Source organism: Triticum dicoccoides, chromosome 4A (assembly GCF_002162155.2).
Source record: "Triticum dicoccoides isolate Atlit2015 ecotype Zavitan chromosome 4A, WEW_v2.0, whole genome shotgun sequence".
In the NCBI taxonomy this organism is placed as follows: domain Eukaryota; kingdom Viridiplantae; phylum Streptophyta; class Magnoliopsida; order Poales; family Poaceae; genus Triticum; species Triticum dicoccoides.
The window spans coordinates 245,431,079-245,438,452 of NC_041386.1; positions in this window are offsets into that span (position 1 = coordinate 245,431,079).

A 7,374-nucleotide genomic window follows, 5' to 3' on the forward strand; every position below is an offset into this window, starting at 1 on the left:
CCGGTTAATACATAATAAACTTTTATCATGATATAAGGAAATAAATAATAACTTTATTATTGCCTCTAGGGCATATTTCCTTCAGTCTCCCACTTGCACTAGAGTCAATAATCTAGATTACACAGTAATGATTCTAACACCCATGGAGCCTTGGTGCTAATCATGTTTTGCTCGTGGAAGAGGCTTAGTCAACGGGTCTGCAACATTCAGATCCGTATGTATCTTGCAAATCTCTATGTCTCCCACCTGGACTAGATCCCGGATGGAATTGAAGCGTCTCTTGATGTGCTTGGTTCTCTTGTGAAATCTGGATTCCTTTGCCAAGGCAATTGCACCAGTATTGTCACAAAAGATTTTCATTGGACCCGATGCACTAGGTATGACACCTAGATCGGATATGAACTCCTTCATCCAGACTCCTTCATTTGCTGCTTCCGAAGCAGCTATGTATTCCGCTTCACACGTAGATCCTGCCACGACGCTTTGTTTAGAACTGCACTAACTGACAGCTCCACCGTTTAATGTAAACACGTATCCGGTTTGCGATTTAGAATCGTCCGGATCAGTGTCAAAGCTTGCATCAACGTAACCGTTTACGATGAGCTCTTTGTCACCTCCATATACGAGAAACATATCCTTAGTCCTTTTCAGGTACTTCAGGATGTTCTTGACCGCTGTCCAGTGATCCACTCCTGGATTACTTTGGTACCTCCCTGCTAGGCTTATAGCAAGGCACACATTAGGTCTGGTACACAGCATTGCATACATGATAGAGCCTATGGCTGAAGCATAGGGAACATCTTTCATTTTCTCTCTATCTTCTGCAGTGGTCGGGCATTGAGTCTGACTCAACTTCACACCTTGTAACACAGGCAAGAACCCTTTCTTTGCTTGATCCATTTTGAACTTCTTCAAAATCTTGTCAAGGTATGTGCTTTGTGAAAGTCCAATTAAACGTCTTGATCTATCTCTATAGATCTTTATGCCTAATATGTAAGCAGCTTCACCGAGGTCTTTCATTGAAAAACTCTTATTCAAGTATCCCTTTATGCTATCCAGAAATTCTATATCATTTCCGATCAGTAATATGTCATCCACATATAATATCAGAAATGCTACAGAGCTCCCACTCACTTTCTTGTAAATACAGGCTTCTCCAAAAGTCTGTATAAAACCAAATGCTTTGATCACACTATCAAAGCACTTATTCCAACTCCGAGAGGCTTGCACCAGTCCATAAATGGATCGCTGGAGCTTGCACACTTTGTTAGCTCCCTTTGGATCGACAAAACCTTCCGGTTGCATCATATACAACTCTTCTTCCAGAAATCCATTCAGGAATGCAGTTTTGACATCCATCTGCCAAATTTCATAATCATAAAATGCGGCAATTTCTAACATGATTCGGACAGACTTAAGCATCGCTACGGGTGAGAAGGTCTCATCGTAGTCAACCCCTTGAACATGCCGAAACCCTTTTGCGACAAGTCGAGCTTTGTAGACAGTAATATTACCGTCGGCGTCAGTCTTCTTCTTGAAGATCCATTTATTCTCAATTGCTTGCCGATCATTGGGCAAGTCAACCAAAGTCCACACTTTGTTCTCATACATGGATCCCATCTCAGATTTCATGGCTTCAAGCCATTTTGCGGAATCTGGGCTCACCATCGCTTCTTCATAGTTTATAGGTTCATCATGATCTAGTAGCATGACTTCCAGAACTGGATTACCGTACCACTCTGGCGCGGATCTCACTCTGGTTGATCTACGAGGTTCAGTAGTATCTTGTTCTGAAGTTTCATGATCATTATCATTAGCTTCCTCACTAATTGGTGTAGGTGTCACAGAAACAGTTTTTTGTGATGCACTACTTTCCAATAAGGGAGCAGGTACAGTTACCTCGTCAAGTTCTACTTTCCTCCCACTCACTTCTTTTGAGAGAAACTCCTTCTCTAGAAAGTTTCCGAACTTAGCAACAAAAGTCTTGCCTTCGGATCTGTGATAGAAGGTGTATCCAATAGTCTCCTTTGGATATCCTATGAAGACACATTTCTCCGATTTGGGTTCGAGCTTATCAGGTTGAAGTTTTTTTCACATAAGCATCACAACCCCAAACTTTCAGAAACGACAACTTTGGTTTCTTGCCAAACCATAGTTCATAAGGCGTCATCTCAACAGATTTTGATGGTGCCCTATTTAACGTGAATGCGACCATCTCCAAAGCATAACCCCAAAACGATAGCGGTAAATCAGTAAGAGACATCATAGATCGCACCATATCTAGTAAAGTACGATTACGACGTTCGGACACACCATTACGTTGTGGTGTTCCGGGTGGCGTGAGTTGCGAAACTATTCCGCATTGTTTCAAATGTACACCAAACTCGTAACTCAAATATTCTCCTCCACGATCAGATTGTAGAAACTTTATTTTCTTGTTCCGATGATTTTCAACTTCACTCTGAAATTCTTTGAACTTTTCAAACGTTTCAGACTTATGTTTCATTAAGTAGATATACCCATATCTGCTTAAGTCATATGTGAAGGTGAGAAAATAACGATACCCGCCACGAGCCTCAATATTCATCGGACCACATACATCTGTATGTATGATTTCCAACAAATCTGTTGCTCTCTCCATAGTACCGGTGAACGGCATTTTAGTCATCTTGCCCATGAGGCATGGTTCGCAAGTACCAAGTGATTCATAATCAAGTGGTTCCAAAAGTCCATCAGTATGGAGTTTCTTCATGCACTTTACACTGATATGACCTAAACGGCAGTGCCACAAATAAGTTGCACTATCATTATCAACTCTGCACCTTTTGGCTTCAACATTATGAATATGTGTGTTACTACTATCGAGATTCAATAAGAATAGACCACTCTTCAAGGGTGCATGACCATAAAAGATATTACTCATATAAATAGAACAACCATTATTCTCTGATTTAAATGAATAACCGTCTCGCATCAAACAAGATCCAGATATAATGTTTATGCTTAACACTGGCACCAAATAACAATTATTTAGGTCTAATATTAATCCCGAAGGTAGATGTAGAGGTAGCGTGCCGACCGCGATCACATCGACTTTGGAACCATTTCCCACGCGCATCGTCACCTCGTCCTTAGCCAATCTTCGCTTAATTCGTAGTCCCTGTTTCGAGTTGCAAATATTAGCAACAGAACCAGTATCAAATACACAGGTGCTACTGCGAGCATTAGTAAGGTACACATCAATAACATGTATATCACATATACCTTTGTTCACCTTGCCATCCTTCTTATCCGCCAAATACTTGGGGCAGTTCCGCTTCCAGTGACCAGTCTGCTTGCAGTAGAAGCACTCAGTTTCAGGCTTAGGTCCAGACTTGGGTTTCTTCTCTTGAGAAGCAACTTGCTTGCTGTTCTTCTTGAAGTTCCCCTTCTTCTTCCCTTTGCCCTTTTTCTTAAAACTAGTGGTCTTGTTGACCATCAACACTTGATGCTCCTTTTTGATTTCTACCTCCGCAGCTTTCAGCATTGCGAAGAGCTCGGGAATAGTCTTATTCATCCCTTGCATATTATAGTTCATCACGAAGCTCTTATAGCTTGGTGGCAGTGATTGGAGAATTTTGTCAATGACGCAATCATCTGGAAGATTAACTCCCATTTGAATCAAGTGATTATTATACCCAGACATTTTGAGTATATGCTCACTGACAGAACTGTTCTCCTCCATCTTGCAGCTATAGAACTTATTGGAGACTTCATATCTATCAATCCGGGCATTTGCTTGAAATATTAACTTCAACTCCTGGAACATCTCATATGCTCCATGACGTTCAAAACGTCGTTGAAGTCCTGGTTCTAAGCCGTAAAGCATGGCACACTGAACTATCGAGTAGTCATCAGCTTTGCTCTGCCAGACGTTCACAACATCTGGTGTTGCTCCAGCAGCAGGCCTGGCACCCAGCGGTGCTTCTAGGACGTAATTCTTCTGTGCAGCAATGAGGATAATCCTCAAGTTACGGACCCAGTCCGTGTAATTGCTACCATCATCTTTCAACTTTGCTTTCTCAAGGAACGCATTAAAATTCAACGGAACAACAGCACGGGCCATTTATCTACAATCATACATAAACAAGCAAGATACTATCAGGTACTAAGTTCATGATAAATTTAGGTTCAATTAATCATATTACTTAAAGAACTCCCACTTAGATAGACATCCCTCTAATCCTCTAAGTGATTACGTGATCCAAATCAACTAAACCATGTCCGATCATCACGTGAGATGGAGTAGTTTCATTGGTGAACATCACTATGTTGATCATATCTACTATATGATTCATGCTTGACCTTTCGGTCTCCGTGTTCCGAGGCCATATATGTATATGCTTGGCTCGTCAAGTATAACCTGAGTATTCCGCGTGTGCAACTGTTTTGCACCCGTTGTATTTGAACGTAGAGCCTATCACACCCGATCATCACGTGGTGTCTCAGCACGAAGAACTTTCGCAATGGTGCATACTCAGGGAGAACACTTCTTGATAATTTAGTGAGAGATCATCTTATAATGCTACCGTCAATCAAAGCAAGATAAGATACATAAAAGATAAACATCACACGCAATCAATATAAGTGATATGATATGGCTATCATCATCTTGTGCTTGTGATCTCCATCTCCGAAGCACCATCGTGATCACCATCGTCACCGGCGCGACACCTTGATCTCCATCGTAGCATCGTTGTCGTCTCGCCAATCTTATGCTTCCACGACTATCGCTACCGCTTAGTGATAAAGTAAAGCATTACATTGCATTGCATACAATAAAGCCATATGGCTCCTGCCAGTTGCCGATAACTCGGTTACAAAACATGATCATCTCATACAATAAAATTTAGCATCATGTCTTGACCATATCACATCACAACATGCCCTGCAAAAACAAGTTAGACGTCCTCTACTTTGTTGTTGCAAGTTTTACGTGGCTGCTACGGGCTTAAGCAAGAACCAATCTTACCTACGCATCAAAACCACAACGATAGTTTGTCAAGTTGGTGATGTTTTAACCTTCGCAAGGACCGGGCGTAGCCACACTCGGTTCAACTAAACTTGGAGAAACTGTCACCCGCAAGCCACCTATGTGCAAAGCATGTCGGGAGAACAGTCTCGCGTAAGCGTACGCGTAATGTCGGTCCGGGCCGCTTCGTCCAACAATACCGCCGACCCAAAGTATGACATGCTGGTAAGCAGTATGACTTATATCGCCCACAACTCACTTGTGTTCTACTCGTGCATATAACATCAACATATTAAACCTAGGCTCGGATGCCACTGATGGGGAACGTAGTAATTTCAAAAAAAATTCTACGCACACGCAAGATCATGGTGATGCATAGCAACGAGAGGGGGAGAGTGTGATCTACGTACCCTTATAGATCGACAATGGAAGCATTAACTTGGTTGATGTAGTTGTACGTCTCCACGGCCAGACCGATCAAGCACCGAAACTACGGCACCTCCGAGTTCTAGCACATGTTCAGCTCGATGACGATCCCCGGACTCCGATCCAGCAAAGTGTCGGGGAAGAGTTCCGTCAGCACGACGGCGTGGTGACGATCTTGATGTACTACCATCGCAGGGCTTCGCCTAAGCACCGCTACAATATTATCGAGGACTATGGTGGAAGGGGGCACCACACACGGCTAGGAATATGATCACGTGGATCAACTTGTGTGTCTAGGGGTTCCCCCTGCCCCCATATATAAAGGAGCAAGGGGAGGAGGCCGGCCGGCCCTATAGGCGCGCCAAGGAGGAGTCCTCCTCCTAGTAGGAGTAGGACTCCTACTAGGAGGGGGAAGGAAGTGGGGAGGGAGAGGGAAAGGGGGGCGCCGCCCCCCTCTCCTAGTCCAATTCGGACCAGGGGGAGGAGGCGCGCGGCCCACCTTTGGCTGCCCCTCTCTCTCCACTAAGGCCCATATGGCCCATTACTTCTCTCGGGGGGGTTTCGGTAACCCTCCGGCTCTCCGGTTTTCTTCGAAATCACCCGGAACACTTCTGGTGTCCGAATATAGCCGTCCAATATATCAATATTTATGTCTCGACCATTTCGAGAATCCTCGTCATGTCCATGATCACATCCGGGACTCCGAACTAACTTCGGTACATCAAAACTCATAAACTCATAATATAACTGTCATCGAAACCTTAAGCGTGCGGACCCTACGGGTTCGAGAACAATGTAGACATGACCGAGACACGTCTCCGGTCAATAACCAATAGCGGAACCTGGATGCTCATATTGGCTCCTACATATTCTACGAAGATCTTTATCGGTCAGACCGCATAACAACATACGTCGTTCCCTTTGTCATTGGTATGTTACTTGCCCGAGATTCGATCGTCGGTATCTCAATACCTAGTTCAATCTCGTTACCGGCAAGTCTCTTTACTCGTTCTGTAATACATCATCCCGCAACTAACTCATTAGTTGCAATGCTTGCAAGGCTTAAGTGATGTGCATTACCGAGAGGGCCCAGATATACCTCTTCGACAATCGGAGTCACAAATCCTAATCTCGAAATACGCCAACCCAACATGTACCTTTGGAGACACCTATAGAGCTCCTTTATAATCACCCAGTTACGTTTTGACGTTTGGTAGCACACAAAGTGTTCCTCTGGCAAACGGGAGTTGCATAATCTCATAGTCATAGGAACATGTATAAGTCATGAAGAAAGCAATAGCAACATACTAAACGATCGGGTGCTAAGCTAATGGAATGGGTCATGTCAATCAGATCATTCAACTAATGATGTGATCCCGTTAATCAAATAACAACTCTTTGTCCATGGTTAGGAAACATAACCATCTTTGATTAACGAGCTAGTCAAGTAGAGGCATACTAGTGACACTCTGTTTGTCTATGTATTCACACATGTATTATGTTTCCGGTTAATACATAATAAACTTTTATCATGATATAAGGAAATAAATAATAACTTTATTATTGCCTCTAGGGCATATTTCCTTCAGTAATCGCCTAAGTAAAAAACCACTCAGAGAGGAGAGCAATCCTCCTGCTCGAGGGCTTTGCCGCGACCCCGTAATCCCCTAAGTTAAAAAAACACTCCGAGTGGAAAGCAATCCTCCCACTCGGGGGCTTAGCTGCGACCCCATAATCGCCTAAGTTAAAAAACCACTCCGAGTGGAGAGCAATCCTCCCATTTGGAGGCTTAGCTGCGACCCCGTAATCGCCTAAGTTAGAAAACTACTCCGAGCGGAGAGAAATCCTCCCACTCGAGGGCTTAGCTGCGACCCCGTAATCGCCCTAAGTTAAAAAAACACTCTGGGTGGAGAGCAATCCTCCCACTCGAGGACTTA